Source organism: Pleurodeles waltl, chromosome 8 (genome assembly GCF_031143425.1).
Source record: "Pleurodeles waltl isolate 20211129_DDA chromosome 8, aPleWal1.hap1.20221129, whole genome shotgun sequence".
Lineage (NCBI taxonomy): Eukaryota > Metazoa > Chordata > Amphibia > Caudata > Salamandridae > Pleurodeles > Pleurodeles waltl.
This window is the reverse complement of record NC_090447.1, coordinates 99,978,891-99,998,815: the sequence shown is the minus strand read 5'-3', so window position 1 is coordinate 99,998,815 and position 19,925 is coordinate 99,978,891. Positions and strand designations below refer to the sequence as shown.

The 19,925-nt window shown below is 44.7% G+C and overlaps 1 protein-coding gene across 2 annotated transcripts in view; it reads right to left on the bottom strand.

Annotated features, from left to right (window-relative positions):
* The window catches only part of RAB6A (RAB6A, member RAS oncogene family), a 214,502-nt gene that overhangs the window by 67,032 nt on the left and 127,545 nt on the right, over positions 1 to 19,925 (bottom strand). The gene's annotated exons all lie outside the window — the stretch shown is intronic.

The following is a 19,925-nucleotide window of genomic DNA, read 5'->3' as shown; positions in this document are numbered from 1 at the left end:
TTCTTTAAAGTTGCTGGAAACAAAGTTGCAGCTTTTCTTGGAGCAGGTCCGCTGTCCTCGGGAGTTTCTTGTCTTTTCGAAGCAGGGGCAGTCCTCAGAGGATGTCGAGGTCGCTGGTCCCTTCGGAAGGCGTCGCTGGAGCAGGATCTTTGGAAGGCAGGAGACAGGCCGGTGAGTTTCTGGAGCCAAGGCAGTTGTCGTCTTCTGGTCTTCCGCTGCAGGGGTTTTCAGCTGGGCAGTCCTTCTTCTTGTTGCAGGAATCTAATCTTCTAGGGTTCAGGGTAGCCCTTAAATACTAAATTTAAGGGCGTGTTTAGGTCTGGGGGGTTAGTAGCCAATGGCTACTAGCCCTGAGGGTGGGTACACCCTCTTTGTGCCTCCTCCCAAGGGGAGGGGGTCACAATCCTAACCCTATTGGGGGAATCCTCCATCTGCAAGATGGAGGATTTCTAAAAGTTAGAGTCACCTCAGCTCAGGACACCTTAGGGGCTGTCCTGACTGGCCAGTGACTCCTCCTTGTTATTCTCATTATTTTCTCCGGCCTTGCCGCCAAAAGTGGGGCCTGGCCGGAGGGGGCGGGCAACTCCACTAGCTGGAGTGTCCTGCTGGGTTGGCACAAAGGAGGTGAGCCTTTGAGGCTCACCGCCAGGTGTGACAATTCCTGCCTGGGAGAGGTGTTAGCATCTCCACCCAGTGCAGGCTTTGTTACTGGCCTCAGAGTGACAAAGGCACTCTCCCCATGGGGCCAGCAACATGTCTCGGTTTGTGGCAGGCTGCTAGAACTAGTCAGCCTACACAGATAGTCGGTTAAGTTTCAGGGGGCACCTCTAAGGTGCCCTCTGTGGTGTATTTTACAATAAAATGTACACTGGCATCAGTGTGCATTTATTGTGCTGAGAAGTTTGATACCAAACTTCCCAGTTTTCAGTGTAGCCATTATGGTGCTGTGGAGTTCGTGTTTGACAGACTCCCAGACCATATACTCTTATGGCTACCCTGCACTTACAATGTCTAAGGTTTTGTTTAGACACTGTAGGGGTACCATGCTCATGCACTGGTACCCTCACCTATGGTATAGTGCACCCTGCCTTAGGGCTGTAAGGCCTGCTAGAGGGGTCTTACCTATACTGCATAGGCAGTGAGAGGCTGGCATGGCACCCTGAGGGGAGTGCCATGTCGACTTACTCGTTTTGTCCTCACTAGCACACACAAGCTGGCAAGCAGTGTGTCTGTGCTGAGTGAGAGGTCTCCAGGGTGGCATAAGACATGCTGCATCCCTTAGAGACCTTCCTTGGCATCAGGGCCCTTGGTACTAGAAGTACCAGTTACAAGGGACTTATCTGGATGCCAGGGTCTGCCAATTGTGGATACAAAAGTACAGGTTAGGGAAAGAACACTGGTGCTGGGGCCTGGTTAGCAGGCCTCAGCACACTTTCAATTGTAAACATAGCATCAGCAAAGGCAAAAAGTCAGGGGGCAACCATGCCAAGGAGGCATTTCCTTACAGCCGTGCAGTCTAAAATTCCCTATGGAAATGCATGGTGGGGAAAGTGTTTTGGGATTTCCTTTTTTTCTTGTGTCCCGCTTGACAGTTCACCCCAAAGATTTCTAGGGGGAGGGGGAGCAGAGATGGATGAACCTTTTGTTTAAAGTTTGGTGAAGATTTGTTGAATGGCACCATAGTTATTAGCAAAACAAAAACCTGGCGAGTCTGACCTAGCTACGCACTGGGGACTGTCATTTTGTAAAGTGTGTGTGTGTATTCGTGCAGGCAATCTTCATGATCACTGTTGTAGGTGGCCGTGTCAGTTTATCTATTGTCCTTTTGGTGCCCAGCCCCTAAAAATCACATCTTGAGACAATACTGGACAAGCTCACCTTCTCTTGTGGATCCCGGCATACTCACAGCTAGAGCACCACCAGACTGCAGCTTAAGAAGTGTAAAAATGAAAAACCAAGACAGGAGGTCTTTTCCACATATGCACCCAGGATCTTGGGAAAAAAAAAAATCCCCTTATCCATCAGGACCACCCAAACGCAGATGCAGTTTAGTAAAGAGTTGAAGACACACCTCAACAAGGAACACTGCATTACAATGTATTAACCACCCATAACCCAGTTTCCTTTCCTTTTATTCACTGACTTTCTGCTCATCTTTGACCATGTACAGAGTTCCGTCGCCTTGAGGCTAGTTTCGCACTATAGATATACCATATAAATACTTGCATAAATAAATAATGAAAGAGTTGGCTAAAGCTAACCAATGTATAGGAACCTCCATTTTTAGAACTCAAGCCGAGTCTTACCTCTATTCTCCTTCGTTGCTGCTCAGAAGCAAGTAAAGACACCCTTTACATCCCAAGATGAAATGAAAATGTCACTTACCCAGTGTACATCTGTTCGTGGCATCAGTCGCAGTAGATTCGCATGTTTTGCAATCGCTCGCCATCTGGTGTTGGGCCGGAGTGTTACAAGTTGTTTTTCTTCGAAGAAGTCTTTCGAGTCACGGGACCGAGTGACTCCTCCTTTTGTCTCCATTGCGCATGGGCGTCGACTCCATCTTCGATTGTTTTTCCCCGCAGAGGGTGAGGTAGGAGTTGAATTGTAGTAATAGTGCCCATGCAATGGAGTGACTAAGTATGCACTTATTTAAGGTTGAGATGATACATATATAAATAGTTGAAGGTAACTTCCAAACTGCTACAGGCTCCCGGGGAGGCGGGTGGGCACATGCGAATCTACTGCGACTGATGCCACGAACAGATGTACACTGGGTAAGTGACATTTTCAGTTCGATGGCATCTGTCGCTGTAGATACGCATGTTTTGCATAGACTAGTAAGCAGTTATCTCCCCAAAAGCGGTGGATCAGCCTGTAGGAGTGGAAGTAGTCTGAAATAATGTTCTTAATACGGCTTGACCTACTGTGGCTTGTTGTGCGGATAACACGTCTACACAGTAGTGCTTGGTGAATGTGTGAGGCGTAGACCATGTGGCTGCCTTACATATTTCTTGCATTGGGATGTTTCCTAGAAAGGCCATGGTAGCACCTTTCTTTCTGGTTGAGTGTGCCCTTGGTGTAATGGGCAGCTGTCGTTTAGCTTTAAGGTAGCAGATTTGGATGCATTTAACTATCCATCTGGCTATACCTTGTTTTGATATTGGGTTTCCTGCATGAGGTTTTTGAAATGCAATAAATAGTTGTTTAGTCTTTCTGATGTTTTTTGTTCTGTCAATGTAATACATTAATGCTCTTTTGACATCTAATGTATGTAGTGCCCTTTCAGCTACGGTATCTGGCTGGGGAAAGAACACTGGAAGTTCCACTGTTTGATTTAGATGGAACGGTGAAATAACCTTTGGCAAAAATGTAGGATTGGTCCTTAGGACGACCTTATTCTTGTGTAGTTGTATAAAAGGTTCCTGTATTGTAAACGCCTGAATCTCGCTTACTCTTCTTAGGGAAGTAATGGCGATGAGAAATGCCACCTTCCAGGTTAGGAACTGTATTTCGCAGGAGTGCATGGGTTCAAAAGGTGGACCCATAAGTCTAGTTAGGACAACATTTAGGTTCCATGAAGGAACAGGTGGTGTTCTTGGTGGTATAATTCTCCTAAGGCCCTCCATGAATGCTTTAATGACTGGTATCTTATATAGGGAAGTTGAATAGGTAGTCTGCAGGTATGCAGATATTGCTGCAAGGTGTATTTTAATGGAACAGAAAGCCAGGTTAGATTTTTGTAAGTGAAGCAAGTAACCCACTACATGTTCTGGAGTTGTGTGTAATGGTTGTATTTGATTAATATGGCAGTAGCAAACAAACCTCTTCCATTTACTTGCATAGCAGTGCCTGGTGGATGGCCTTCTGGCTTGTTTTATGACTTCCATACATTCTTGGGTAAGTTGTAAGTGCCCGAATTCTAGGATTTCAGGAGCCAGATTGCTAGATTCAGCGATGCTGGATCTGGGTGTCTGATCTTTTGGTTGTGCTGTGTCAACAGATCTGGCCTGTTGGGCAATTTGATGCAGGGTACTACTGATAGGTCTAGCAGCGTTGTGTACCAGGGTTGCCTTGCCCAAGTTGGTGCTATTAATATGAGTTTGAGTTTGTTTTGACTGAGTTTGTTTACCAGGTAAGGAAGGAGAGGGAGAGGAGGAAAAGCGTAAGCAAATATCCCTGACCAGTTCATCCATAGGGCATTGCCTTGGGACTGTTTGTGTGGGTATCTGGATGCGAAGTTTTGGCATTTTGCGTTCTCCTTTGTCGCAAACAAGTCTATCTGAGGTGTTCCCCAGAGTTTGAAATAAGTGTTCCGAATTTGGGGGTGAATTTCCCATTCGTGGACCTGTTAGTGATCTCGAGAGAGATTGTCTGCGAGTTGATTTTGGATCCCTGGTATAAATTGTGCTATTAGGCGAATTTGGTTGTGAATTGCCCAACGCCAAATCTTTTGTGCTAGCAGGCTTAACTGCGTGGAGTGCGTCTCCCCTTGCTTGTTTAGATAATACATTGTTGTCATGTTGTCTGTTTTGACGAGAATGTATTTGTGAACTATTATTGGTTGGAAAGCTTTTAGTGCTTGAAAAACTGCTAGAAGTTCTAGGTGATTTATATGCAGTTTTGTTTGATGTACGTTCCATTGTCCTTGTATGCTGTGTTGATCGAGGTGTGCTCCCCACCCTGTCATGGAAGCATCTGTTGTTATTACGTATTGTGGCACTGGGTCTTGGAAAGGCCGCCCTTTGTTTAAATTTATGTTGTTCCACCACAGAAGCGAGAGGTAAGTTTGGCGGTCTATTAACACCAGATCTAGAAGGTGACCCTGTGCTTGTGACCATTGTGATGCTAGGCACTGTTGTAAGGGCCTCATGTGCAGTCTTGCGTTTGGGACAATGGCTATGCATGAAGACATCATGCCTAGGAGTTGTAGTACCATCTTTGCTTGTATCCTTTGTGTTGGATACATGCGTTGTATGATGGTGTTGAAATTTCGAATTCTTTGTGGACCTGGAGTGGCTACTCCTTTTGATGTGTCTATTATGGCTCCCAGGTATTGTTGTACCTTGCGCAGCAGAATTTTGGATTTTGTGAAATTGACGGTGAACCCTAGTTTGAAGAGGGTTTGTATGATATGATTTGTGTGATTTGAGCACTCTATTAACGAATGGGCCTTGATTAGCCAGTCGTCTAGATATGGGAACACATGTATTTGCTGCCTTCTTATGTGTGCAGCGACTACCGCTAGACATTTGGTAAAGACTCTTGGTGCGGTTGTTAATCCGAAAGGCAGTACCTTGAATTGGTAATGTATTCCCTTGAATACAAACCTTAGGTATTTCCTGTGCGATGGGTGTATTGGTATATGGAAATAAGCATCCTTGAGGTCTAAAGTTGCCATGTAGTTTTAGCAATGGCAATACTTCTTGTAGTGTGACCATGTGAAAGTGGTCTGATTTGATGAAAGTGTTCACTACTCTGAGGTCTAGGATTGGTCTCAGCGTTTTGTCCTTCTTTGGTATCAGAAAGTACAGTGAGTAAACTCCTGTGTTTATTTGTGTGTTTGCCACTAATTTGATTGCATTCTTTTGCAATAGTGCCTGCACTTCTATCTCCAGGAGATTGGAATGGTGTGTTGTCAAATGTTGTGCTTTTGGTGGTATGTTTGGAGGGAATTGTAGAAATTCTATGCAATAACCATGTTGGATAATTGCTAGAACCCAAGTGTCTGTAGTGATTTCCTCCCATGCTTTGTAATAATGACTTATTCTTCCCCCCACTGGTGTTGTGTGGAGGGGGTGAGTGACATGTGAGTCACTGTTTAGTAGTAGGGGTTTTGGGGCTCTGAAACCTTCCTCTATTTCTAGGGAATTGCCCTCCTCTATATTGTCCCCAAAAACCTCCTCTATACTGTCCCTGGTAACTGGACGGTGTTGCTTGTGAGGTGCTGGCTTGTGTGCTCTGACCCCGAAACCCCCCTCGAAAGGGTGTTTTACGGAATGTGCTGTAATTCCCTCTGCTCTGCGGGGAGTAGAGTGCGCCCATGGCTTTGGCAGTGTCCGTATCTTTTTTGAGTTTCTCAATCGCTGTGTCCACTTCTGGACCGAACAGTTCTTTTTCGTTAAAAGGCATATTGAGAACTGCTTGTTGAATCTCTGGTTTAAATCCAGACGTTCGGAGCCATGCATGCCTTCTGATAGTTACAGATGTATTAATTGTCAGTGCAGCTGTATCTGCAGCGTCCATGGAGGAGCGGATCTGGTTGTTGGAAATGGTCTGTCCCTCCTCAACCACTTGTTTTGCCCTATTTTGTAAGTCCTTGGGCAGATGTTCAATGAGATGTTGCATCTCGTCCCAGTGGGCTCTGTCATAGCGCGCAAGTAGTGCCTGGGAGTTCGCGATGCGCCACTGGTTTGCAGCTTGTGCTGCGACTCTTACCAGCTGCATCGAACTTGCGGCTTTCTTTATCTGGGGGTGGTGCATCTCCAGATGTGTGAGAGTTGGCCCTTTTCCTAGCTGCTCCTACAACGACAGAGTCTGGTGGCAGCTGTGTAGTGATGAAAACCGGGTCTGTAGGAGGCGCCTTATACTTTTTTTCCACCCTTGGTGTGATTGCCCTACTTTTGACCGGCTCCTTAAAGATTTCTTTTGCGTGCCGGAGCATACCAGGGAGCATAGGCAGGCTTTGGTATGAGCTGTGGGTGGAGGAGAGTGTGTTGAATAAAAAATCATCCTCGACCTGTTCTGAGTGGAGGCTTACGTTGTGAAATTGTGCTGCTCTAGCCACCACTTGAGAATACGCGGTGCTGTCCTCTGGTGGAGATGGCTTCGTAGGGTATGCCTCCTGACTGTTATCTGACACTGGGGCGTCGTATAGGTCCCATGCGTCTTGATCTTGGTCACCCTGGCTTATGGTGGTGTGAGCTGGGGAGTGTGATGGAGTTCGTGCTGGTGAGACGTTAATCACGGGCGGAGGAGAGGGTGGTGGGGTAACTCTTTTCACCACTTTTGGTTGTGGTGTCTGTTCAGTTTGGAACTCCAACCTTCTCTTTCTTCTAATGGGGGGAAGGGTGCTTATTTTTCCTGTCCCCTGCTGTATGAAAATACGCTTTTGCGTATGGTCCACATCAGTTGATTGTAGCTCTTCCTCAAACCTATGCTTTTGCATTTGTGAGGTTAGCGAGTGCTCTTCTGTATAAGAGCCTGAAGCTGGGTCGCTTGCAGTTTGTTTCGGCACCGAAACCCTGTCTGCGTGGTTTTTCGGCTCCGAGGTGACTTTTTTCTTTTTCGGGGCCGAAACCTCTCGGCGTCGATCTTCTTCGGTGCCGCTGTCTCGGCGTCGAGCCGTGTCCACACCGGCATCTCGGTGTCGAGGCTTGTCTCCAGCACTTTCTCGGTCCCGAGAAGGCTGCGTGCCGGTGTCTCGACCGGAGTCGGACGATCTCGGCACTGTTTGGGCCTTTTTCGGTGCCGACGGTCGGTCACCGAATTTATGGGTGGAGCCATGGCCTGATGGCAGTGGCGTCCCCTGGGCCTTGTAAATCTTCCTCTGTGTGGTTTTCGACGTTTTACTCACGGTTTGTGTATCGTCGAATCCTTCGGAGTTCGATTCTTGGATCGAGAAGGTACCTTCCTCTTCCTGTTCCTCGAACTCTCGGTGGGCTGTCGGCGCGGACGCCATCTGAAGTCTTCTGGCTCGACGGTCTCGGAGTGTCTTTCGGGACCGGAACGCACGACAGGCCTCGCAGGTGTCTTCACTGTGCTCAGGTGACAGGCACAGGTTACAGACCAAGTGTTGGTCTGTATAGGGGTATTTATTGTGGCATTTGGGGCAGAAACGGAACGGGGTCCGTTCCATCGGCGTTCTTCAGCACGCGGTCGGGCCGACCAGGCCCCGACGGGGGATCGAAAAACTACCCCCGAAGGGCATCGGAGCTCTTCGATCTTCGATGCGGTGTTGAATCTAAGTACGCCGATCCCGAACGCAACAATACAGACGAAAATCTTCAGAAATTAGCTAACTTTCCGTTCCGAAATTAGGAGCGACAGGAACACGTCCGAACCCGATGGCGGAAAAAAAACAATCGAAGATGGAGTCGACGCCCATGCGCAATGGAGACAAAAGGAGGAGTCACTCGGTCCCGTGACTCGAAAGACTTCTTCGAAGAAAAACAACTTGTAACACTCCGGCCCAACACCAGATGGCGAGCGATTGCAAAACATGCGTATCTACAGCGACAGATGCCATCGAACATGTTTTAACCGGTCTGATTCAGTTTTCTGTTGCATTAAGAAAATTATTACATGCATAACGTGTAGGTCATTGCGTTTCAGTAGTTTATTTGAAATTTAGTGCAATGGTAGATGTGAGCCAGATTCGCCCCTCCACTGAGGGATTATTTCCCCTTAAGGTCTAATCCCCACTGGGCCTGTTTGGGCATTACCTACAGTGGATCTTGCTCACCATCAACCACCCATCTGGATAAACATGAAGTAATGTGTACTGATAAAGACAAGACCCACAAAAGAAGGGAGGAAAGGGTGTCTGAACCAAGTTACCAATAACATGGAAAGGTAGAGGATACGCCAAACACGGTCACCAGAGTGATAAGGTTGTAATACACATTATTTACATGGGATTAACCAAAATCATTACAAGTCATATTACAATAATATATAACAGATTTTTAGTATACAGATCATAAAATAGTAAACAAAATACATTATAAATCTAAAAAAAAAACATCTTGATTAAATACAGCATCTGACCATGCATTTTGTTACAGTGTGTCAGGTCTAGTCAGTCATGATCTGTACAACGAATTATGGACTAATGTACCCTTAAATTCCTCAGTAATGATTTGTAGGTTCTGAGTTGTTACAACTCCACATTAGTTATGAGATGTAGGAAAGTGAAGTATTATGCAGTGATGCTGGTTAGGCTTCAATATACAATACTCTCAATATCTCAAAGATGGTCCTTTGGATTCATAGTAATAATTATGTATCTCAGTCAGAGTAGTGCAGGAAAGAGCAGTCAGGCTTTACTAGAAGAAAATGTGTTACGCAGAGTCCCAAAACAGATAATAAGAAATTGACATGGTTCAAAAGAAATCCAACAGCAAATTATAAAAATAAAGCTGATTTTTAACGTAATTTAGGCACCAAAACAAAGTACATCACATACGTATAAACCAGAGTCATGGATTTTCAAAGGTACAATAATTCAATGCAGTTCAAGCTGTCAAACTTTTACCACTGCGATCAATGGGGAAAATCAATAGCGACACACTGAGTTCAGAGGAGAATACTCATACTTGTAGTTAAGGTTGTGTGGGTCCCCAGACCAAGCTGCAACAGTCAGACCAATTTTACCTGGCTCGTGGGGCCCTGGTGCAGATGTGTCTTGTCTGTCCTTGGTGCTGAAAAACAGTTCTTGTGACACTCTCATTTGAAGGTCGAGTTTGGAGGAAACTCGAGAGGTTAAGCTTGTGTGGGCCCCAGGACCAGGATTCACCAGGCAGAACAACTCTACCTAGCTTGAGGATCTCAGGTGCAGAGGTGTGCTTTGCTATCTGTGGTCTGGAACCAGAGCTACAGTTGCTGGTTTTGCAACTCACTACGCATTGGTCTTTGATCCAGGACAAACCGTAGTCGAGCCGTTCTAGGAAGGTTGCCATAGGTTCAAGATATCAAGCCTTTGGTTTGTGCAGGTTCCTGCTGTTACCAATGCAGGTCTTCTCTTGTCCTTTTTTTAAGTTGTGGCAGTTCTGAGGTTCTGGTGCCCCTTAAATCCTATTTAGGGTTGTGGGTGCAAGTACCCAAAGGGCTAGTAGCCCCTAGCTTTTAATCCACCCAGAGGTGAGCACATCTGGTGGATTGTGGCACCTTTCCTACCCAGAACCCTCTATTCTGCCTCTTTTCAAAAAGGCAGAAAATCTTCAAGGGTATAGACCAGGCTGCCCACCCTAGATATGTGGCTAGCCTACTGAGGGTGTATGCCCACAATCATTTTTTCGGCCTGCTCAGGTGCAAATGTGCCTGGGGAAGGGCTTTTTCCTCCACTAGGGGAGAGCCTGTTTGCATATGAGGTGGTGTGCCCTTTGAAACTCACCATCTCAATGTGCCACTTCACTTGCCTTCCTGGGAGGGAGGGAGGTGTGACGCCCTTCCTGTCCAGGCCTTTGTCCTGACTCCTGAGAGCATTAACACCGCTGCCCAGGGAGTCAGAATCCTGTCATGACGGCAGCAGCTGCGAGCTGGCAGCCAGAGCACAGGAAAACTGGGAAAACTAGATGGGCAACCTCTAAGGTTGCTCTGTGGATCCATGCAAAGTCACCCTCAACACGAGATTCATCTCAGGGGTGAGAAGGCATGTTGTTTGATACCAAACATGACCCACTTTGGTAATACCATAATAGAGCTAGCGACCTCTGATTTGCCCAGGTTCCAGCCCATGTTATCCAATGGACTGTTGGTCACTTATAGTAGCCTTTAATGGAAAAGGCCACCATAAGTACCATAAGGACATAAGCATGCTCTCATATGTCCATACCTTTATTATAATGCACTCTTCCTTATGGGGCACTCTGTCTTCTGGACTTAGAAGGCACATTATGGCATTCCTTGGACTAGGCAGCATTTTTTTTACTATTTTCCCACCACATGAGCTCTTACTTTCACAGATGACTGGTTTCATTTCCCCAGGGGGAACGTCTGCATTTTGACACAGCTTTGCCTTTACCGCTGACAAGGCTCTCCCAGGTTTCCGTATACCGGGTGTCACTGGCCCAGGGAGGTATCTGTGCGTAACTACAGCTCTCCACGTCACAAACTGAACCACTTTTACGTTTGTTTCCTACTTACAAGCGCGCAGCTCCACAATCATTTCTCCCTGTGCACTTCCCGCTTCCTATGTCTGGGAATTTTTCATCATACGCACGTTTGGTATTTTCTTGCATTTTAACAATAATAAGCCTGAATACTTTAGCTATGCATTCTTGGATGCTACATAGTTTTTCAACAACTACTTCTTTTTATGTGTCTTAGTCTTATCATGGTCTTGTCTCTCGAGTGTTGTTGAATTATCTCCCTACACAGAGGACAGCAACATTTTGTTATGTTTGTGTACTGATGTTATTCCTACTCACCTAGGTGGGAACCGGTTCTATCGTATCATTTCGGTTTGCTGTCTATTATATACAGAATCAAAATATCGCAATGGGTGCAACTTTATATGCAGGAGCGCATCACTTTGAAAATCTGTTACTGCCTGTTGTGTCTGTACATAGTGACATAATTCTCTGGTTACCAAAGGGTAAATCTATCTTCTGGTATGAGACACTGTCTAACATATACCATTTCTGTTTGTTTGGCTTATGGTTTTTGCTTTTCTCTCAAGAAGACTCTACTCAGCATGAACTTTAATCCACATATAGACGCATTTTCTTTGAATTTGGTATGTTCTTGTCTTGTAGCTCCTCAAGGCTAGCTTCACTTGCTTAGTTTTATGTTTGATACACATTCGCCACGGGGGACTGAAGTAGACTATCTACATCACCTTCTCACTGATGTATACCGGTTTCTTCAACTTAAATTTGGATACTATAATCACACCTTGCATATGTGTTTGATCCCTTTTACCACACTTAACTCCACCATGATTGAGCATTAAGGATATAAGACAACAATAATAATTTAAATTATTTTTGCTCGTTTCATATAACTGCATGGTTCGGGAGTCACTTACCCGAATACTGGGATTTAAGACAACTTCCCAAACTAACAGTTTTTTCCAAAACCGTGGTAATTATCGTCCTTTCGCGACAGTGAATTGTCTTTCACGTATAAACTTTTACAGCCTTGAAAAAGTCTAGATGACGAAACACGTGTTGGCTGTTGCTACTGAAATCATCATAACGTGGGATGAATAAATCATAATCAACAACAAGACTTATCCGGAACTCTTATCGACTTGCTTTACACACCACAAACTCCGTGGACTACTTGGGTGTGCCTTTTTTTTTTTTTAAATACATTTGTTCAGTCCTAATTGTTTCTCCAGTAGTGACAGCCACACCCTTGGTGGTTGGGTGTGAATACCAGTACGGCACCTAATGGACATTGCGTGATTTTATGAGATATATCTCTCACCCCATTACTTGGTTTGTGTATTTAGGATGTTCGAACTTCTAAGCACATCCACCTTTCCTTTGTAGTTCATGTTGCAGATCTAAATGTAGACAACTATCCACCTTGACAAAGTTCATTTCTATACCTCTTTACTCTTCTTTGTTCCAGAGAACATTACAAAAAGCTGATTCTCCACCTTATGGTTTTCCTGCAGTTGACCCAAAAGCTTAAAGTTTCTTTGAAGTTCAGACGATTTGAGTCTCACCTCCACTTCTGAGGGGTGAGGTGGGGCAAAGAATGATGGAAGTCGGATGGACTGCCTAATGGGAAAATGCACCAGGATTTTTGGCAAGAAGGGTGCCCTTGTCCTCATCACTAGATTGTCCTGACAAAAAGGTGGTGAAGGGTTGCTTCACCAAGAAAGCATGAAGCTCACTCATCTGATGAGCAGAAGTGACTGCAATGAGGAAGGCAGTTTTGAGTGTCAGATGGCACACCGAGCAGCTGTGCATTGGCTCAAAGGAGGTGTACTTGAGGAATCAGTACTAAATTTAGATCCAGTGTAGCATCACAAACTGTTTGAGAAGAAACCAGAGGCTAACCTTTAATAAACCGCATCACATCACGTGATTTAATCAAGGATGGTTAGTCCTGTAAACAAAGGACGAAAGGGCTGAGAAATAACTAATAGTGCCCACTGTAAGAACCTGCTTGGACAAAGACAAACAATACAGCATCTAACAGTTTAGCGTGCAGAGGGGTCTGTGCTGCATCAGGTCACAAATTTGTCCCAGTACCAGTGTAAACAAACAAGGGACGTCTAACAACATTGATAACATCCACAATCTTAAGTGTCAGATCAAATGCAGTCAACTCTAGGTCTGCCATCATCTGTAAGTAGAGCCATGGTGCAGAGGGTGAAGATCCTCCCAAAGCAGTAGCCTGATCAGAGGACAGATGCTCATGCCATGAAATTCCAGGCACCATTCTATTCTGGCCCATACCGGAGGCACTAGGATGACTTGGTCCTGGTTGTTACTATCTTTTTCAAAACTCGTGGCAAGAAAGGCAGAGATAACAAGCATTTGCAATACAATGGTCCTCATGTTTGCTCGAGTTATAGCTATTAGCGTTGTAAATTCTTAACTGGACTTTTCTTGCCACAAATTGAAAATGAAAAGTAAAACAGTTGACATTTGCAAGCTGATTCAAAGCATCACGGCCGCCATGAGCGTGAAGGAGAGACAAAAGGAAAAAAGTTTGCTCGCAGTCAAACGTATTGGCAAAAGTGCAACTATCCATGTAACCGGGTCGATGGCCAACGCCGTAAAAAAAACAGCTCCAAGGAGGGACAAACGTAAAGCATTTACCAATGATAATGGATTTTTGAAAGGCAAGACTATGAACGAGTGATAGTGATAGGCGTGCGGTGGGCGTGGTTAAAAGCCCACAGATAGATTACAACAGGCCAGAGTGCTTGCCCTAAAAAAGGAGTACAGTGCTCCACTCTCACTGGAATGCATCTCCCAGAGACGGCCTTCTTGGGAACTCATGCAGCCAACCCCTATACCAACCAAAACATGTAAGGCCCCCCTTCCCAGGCCAATCTCAGACCCAGAGACCCCATTCCCAGAGCATGGCCCAAACATTTAGTATTTTTCAGGGTGGGGGGCTGTGAAGACCCCCTCACCAGGACAATCTTCAACCCGGGTACTCCATCCCAGAGGACCTAGTTCTTATAGATATAGGTATATATTGGTAATTATTTTATATATCTAAAGGAGGGGGAGCTGTGCAGCCCCCTCCCCAGGCCGAGCTTGGCCCCAGGTACTCCATCTCCCAGGGCCTGGTCTAATTATTACCTTCTTCCCTTCCCTGGGCTGATCTTTGCCCCAGGAACCCCATCCCCCGGTACCAGGCCTCAATTCATTTATTTATGTTGTTTGTTTGAGAAAGGTTTGAGTGTAGCTAAAGCAGCTCCTTCTCTGTGAGAGTAATTTTTCCTCTGTCTGATAATATCAATGTAATATTTGCAGCATAATTTGACGAAAAAAATTGTGCACGGCAGCGGCAGGAATTATAGTTACTTGAGATAACTAGCTATAACAGGTTAATTGCTATGAATTTGTACGTTTAAAATGTGACCCTAACTATAACGTCCCTGTAACCTTTCACTTTTTAAGTGAATTTCTAATTTTTTTGTTTAATTCTATTTCCTAACTATAATGTCCTTGTAACCTGAAAATGTCACTTACCCAGTGTACTTCTGTTCGTATCATGTTCTGCTGCAGATTCACATGCTATGCATATTCTGCCATCTAGTGTTGGGCCCGGAGTGTAACAAGTTGTTTTTCTTCGAAGAAGTATTTTTAAGTCACGGGATCGAGTGACTCCTCCTCTCCGGCTCCATTGCGCATGGGATGTTAGATTGTTTTCCCGCAGAGGGTAAGGTAGGAGTGATAGAGTATAAAGAAAAGAGATGTCCATGCAAATGATGGAAAATGTCACTTACCCAGTGTACATCTGTTTGTGGCATTAGTCGCTGCAGATTCACATGCTGTGCACAGTCCGCCCTCTGTTGTTGGGCTCGGAGTGTTACAAGTTGTTTTTCTTTGAAGAAGTCTTTTCGAGTCACGAGACCGAGGGACTCCTCCCATTTCGACTCCATTGCGCATAGGCGTCGACTCCATCTTGGATTGTTTTGCCCGCAGAGGGTGAGGTAGGAGTTGTGTATGCTAGTAATAGTGCCCATGCAATGGAGTGAATGCGTATGTACATAATAAAGTTTTAAGTAATATATTTACAAATGTTTAAGATCTACTTCTAAACGGCTACAGGCTCCCGGGGAGGCAGGTGGGCGCATGTGAATCTGCAGCGACTAATGCCACGAACAGATGTACACTGGGTAAGTGACATTTTCTGTTCGATGGCATGTGTAGCTGCAGATACACATGCTGTGCATAGACTAGTAAGCAGTTATCTCCCCAAAAGCGGTGGTTCAGCCTGTAGGAGTTGAAGTAGTTTGAAATAATGTTCTTAATACAGCTTGACCTACTGTTGCTTGTTGTGCAGTTAGCAAATCTACACAGTAGTGCTTGGTAAATGTATGAGGCGTAGACCATGTTGCTGCCTTACATATTCCGTTCATTGGAATATTTCCTAGAAAGGCCATGGTAGCACCTTTCTTTCTGGTTGAGTGTGCCTTTGGTGTAATAGGCAGCTCTCTCTTTGCTTTAAGATAGCAGGTTTGAATGCACTTAACTATCCATCTAGCAATGCCTTGTTTTGAAATTGGATTTCCTGTATGAGGTTTTTGAAAGGCGATAAATAGTTGTTTTGTCTTTCGAATTAGTTTTGTTCTGTCAATGTAGTACATTAGTGCTCTTTTGATGTCTAATGTATGTAGTGCTCTTTCGGCTACCGAATCTGGCTGTGGGAAGAACACTGGTAATTCTACTGTTTGATTTAAGTGGAACGGTGAGATTACTTTTGGTAAAAATGTAGGATTGGTCCGTAGAACAACTTTATTTTTGTGTATTTGAATAAATGGTTCTTGAATGGTAAATGCTTGAATTTCACTCACTCTTCTTAGAGATGTGATGGCAATTAAAAATGCAACTTTCCACGTTAAGTATTGCATTTCACAAGAGTGCATGGGCTCAAAAGGTGGATCCATGAGTCGTGTTAGGACAATGTTGAGGTTCCATGAAGGAACTGGTGGTGTTCTTGGTGGTATAATTCTCTTTAAGCCTTCCATAAACGCCTTTATGACTGGTATCCTAAACAATGAAATTGAGTGCGTAATTTGTAGGTAAGCAGAAATTGCCGTAAGATGTATTTTAATGGAAGAGAAAGCTAGGTTAGATTTTTGCAAATGTAGTAAGTATCCTACTATTTCTTTTGCAGATGCGTGTAAAGGTTGAATTTGATTATTATGGTAGTAATAAACAAATCTTTTCCACTTATTTGCATAGCAGTGTCTAGTGGTAGGTTTTCTAGCTGGTTTTATGACCTCCATACATTCCTGTGTGAGGTCTAAGTGCCCGAATTCTAGGATTTCAGGAGCCAAATTGCTAGATTCAACGATGCTGGATTTGGATGTCTGATCTGTTGTTTGTGTTGTGTTAACAGATCTGGTCTGTTGGGTAGTTTGACATGAGGTACTACTGAAAGGTCTAGTAGTTTTGTGTACCAAGGTTGCCTTGCCCATGTTGGTGCTATTAGTATGAGTTTGAGTTTGTTTTGACTCAACCTGTTTACTAGATATGGAAGGAGCGGGAGAGGGGGAAAAGCGTACGCAAATATCCCTGACCAGTTCATCCATAGAGCATTGCCTTGGGATTGATCTTGTGGGTACCTGGATGCGAAGTTTTGGCATTTTGAGTTTTCCTTTGTTGCAAATAGATCTATTTGAGGTGTTCTCCAAATTTGAAAGTAATTGTTTAGTATTTGGGGGTGAATTTCCCATTCGTGGGTTTGTTGGTGATCTCGAGAGAGATTGTCTGCCAACTGGTTCTGAATCCCTGGAATAAATTGTGCTATTAGGCGAATGTGGTTGTGAATCGCCCAATGCCATATTTTTTGTGTTAGGAGGCACAACTGTGTCGAGTGTGTCCCTCCTTGTTTGTTTAGATAATACATTGTTGTCATGTTGTCTGTTTTGACAACAATGTATTTTTGGGTTATTATGGGTTGAAATGCTTTCAGCGCTAGAAATACTGCTAACAGTTCTAAGTGATTTATGTGAAACTGCCTCTGATGTATGTCCCATTGTCCTTGGATGCTGTGTTGATTGAGGTGTGCTCCCCAACCTGTCATGGAAGCATCCGTCGTTATGACGTATTGTGGCACTGGGTCTTGGAAAGGCCGCCCTCGGTTTAAATTTGTACTGTTCCACCATAGAAGCGAGATGTATGTTTGGCGGTCTATCAACACCAGATCTAGAAGTTGACCCTGTGCTTGTGACCATTGTGATGCTAGGCACTGTTGTAAGGGCCGCATGTGCCATCTTGCGTTTGGGACAATGGCTATGCATGAAGACACCATGCCTAGGAGTTTCATTACCATTTTGACTTGTATCTTTTGTGTTGGATACATGGCCTGTATTATCTTGTGAAATGTTTGAACCCTTTGTGGACTTGGAGTGGCAATCCCTTTTGCTGTGTTGATTGTCGCTCCTAAGTATTGCTGTGTTTGACACGGCAAAAGGTGTTACTTCGCGTAGTTGATGGAGAAACCTAGCCTGTGAAGGGTATGTATGACATATTTTGTGTGCTGTGAACACTGTCTTAGCGTGTTGGTTTTGATTAACCAGTCGTCTAAGTACGGGAACACATGTATTTGCTGCCTTCTGATATGTGCAGCTACTACTGCCAGGCATTTTGTAAAAACTCTTGGCGCAGTTGTTATTCCGAATGGCAACACTTTGAATTGATAATGTATTCCTTGTAATACGAACCTTAGGTATTTCCTGTGTGAAGGATGTATTGGTATATGGAAATACGCATCTTTTAGGTCTAATGTTGTCATGTAATCTTGCTGTTTGAGCAGTGGGATTACGTCTTGTAACGTGACCATGTGAAAATGGTCTGATTTGATGTAGGTATTTAGTGTTCTGAGATCTAGTATTGGTCTCAGAGTTTTGTCCTTTCTGGGTATTAGAAAGTACAGTGAGTAAACTCCTGTGTTTTTTTGTAGATTTGGTACTAATTCTATTGCGTCCTTTTGTAGCAATGCTTGAACTTCTAGTTCTAGAAGATCTATATGTTATTTTGACATATTGTGTGTTTTCGGTGGGACGTTTGGAGGGAATTGGAGAAATTCTATGCAATAACCAAGCTGGATAATTGTTAAGACCCAAGTGTTTGTTGTTATTTCCTCCCAAAGTTTGTAAAATTGGCTTAGTCTTCCCCCCACAGGTGTTATGTGATGGGGTTGTGTGACTTGTGAGTCACTGTTTATTTTGAGGAGTTTTGGGGCCTTGGAATTTTCCTCGATTTCTTGGGAATTGGCCCCCTCTATATTGCCCCCGAAAACCTCCCCTCTGATATTGACCCTGGTAAGTAGGCCTTGTTTGTGAGGTTGTGGTTTCTGTGGGTTGACCTCGAAACCCTCCCCTAAAAGGTGTTTTTCGAAATGTGCCTCTGCTGTGCGGGGAGTAGAGTGCGCCCATGGCTTTGGCTGTATCGGTGTCTTTTTTGAGTTTCTCAATGGCAGTGTCTACCTCCGGCCCAAACAATTGCTGTTCATTAAATGGCATATTGAGCACAGCTTGTTGGATTTCCGGCTTGAACCCTGAAGTGCGCAGCCATGCGTGCCTTCGTATCGTGATTGCAGTGTTTATTGTCCTTGCAGCTGTATCTGCTGCATCCATGGAAGACCGTATCTGATTATTTGAGATACTTTGTCCCTCTTCTACCACCTGTTGCGCTCTTTTTTGGAACTCCTTGGGTAAGTGTTCGATGAAATGTTGCATTTCATCCCAATGAGCTCTGTCGTATCTTGCCAAAAGTGCTTGTGAATTGGCAATACGCCATTGATTTGCTGCTTGTGCTGCAACCCTTTTTCCCGCAGCATCAAATTTGCGGCTCTCTTTGTCTGGAGGTGGTGCGTCTCCTGAGGTATGAGAGTTGGCTCTCTTACGAGCTGCCCCGACAACTACTGAGTCTGGTGTTAGTTGTGTTGTAATATAGATTGGATCTGTTGGCGGTGGCTTGTTCTTTTTCTCCACCCTTGGAGTTATGGCTCTGCCTTTAACTGGATCCTGAAATATTTGTTTTGAATGTATTAGCATTCCTGGGAGCATGGGAAGGCTTTGGTACTGGCTATGGGTGGAGGATAGGGTGTTAAACAGAAAGTCATCCTCAATTGGTTCAGAATGTAAGGTGACGTTGTGAAATTCGGCTGCCCTTGCGACCACCTATGTGTAGGATGTACTGTCCTCAGGTGGTGACGGTTTTGTGGGATAGGAGTCTGGGCTGTTGTCAGACACTGGAGCATCGTAAAGGTCCCATGCATCGGGATCATCCTGACTCATTGTAGTATGAGCTGGTGAGTGAATCAGTGGTGGAGTTGTTGCTGGTGATGCATGTATTGATGGTGGTGGAGACGGTGGTGGGGTTGTTTTCCTTGCCACTTTTGCCTGTGGTTGCTTGTCCTTTTGTTGAAAGGCAAGTTTCCTTTTTATTTTGATTGGGGGGGGAAGAGTGGTTATCTTCCCTGTGTCCTCATGAATATGAAGCCTTCTTTGCGTGTAGTCAGGCTCTACAGCTTGAAGCTCCTCTCCAAATCTATGTAATTGGGAGGTTAATCCTTGTTCCTCTGTATAGGAACTAGTTTTCGTCTCAGAGGCAGGATGTTTCGGAACCGAAACCTTTTCGGAAGTCTTTTTAGGCTCCGAAGAAACTTTCTTTGTTTTCGGCGTGGTGTCTCGGTGCCGAAGTTCTTCGGTGCCGCTGTCTCTGTGCCGAAGTTTCTCTGAGCCGCTGTCTCGGCTCCGAGGTTGCTGTGTGGCGGTATCTCGACCGGAGTCGGATGACTTCGACACCAGCATGCCCTTTTTCGGTGCCTTGGATCTGTTAGAATTCATTTTGAATTGCTTCGTTTCTTTTACACGTGTAAGTTTGAGCTTTTGTTGTCTCTGAACGCACTGTCTATCACATATGTTATCTTATGTATATTTGTTTAGGTAAAATAAGCCTGGTTCCACGCCATGGGCTTGCAGCTGGTTTCTTTCCCTAACTGGGGCACTGTATTCATTATAATTGTGTGTTCAAATAACTAACTGACCTCGGCTG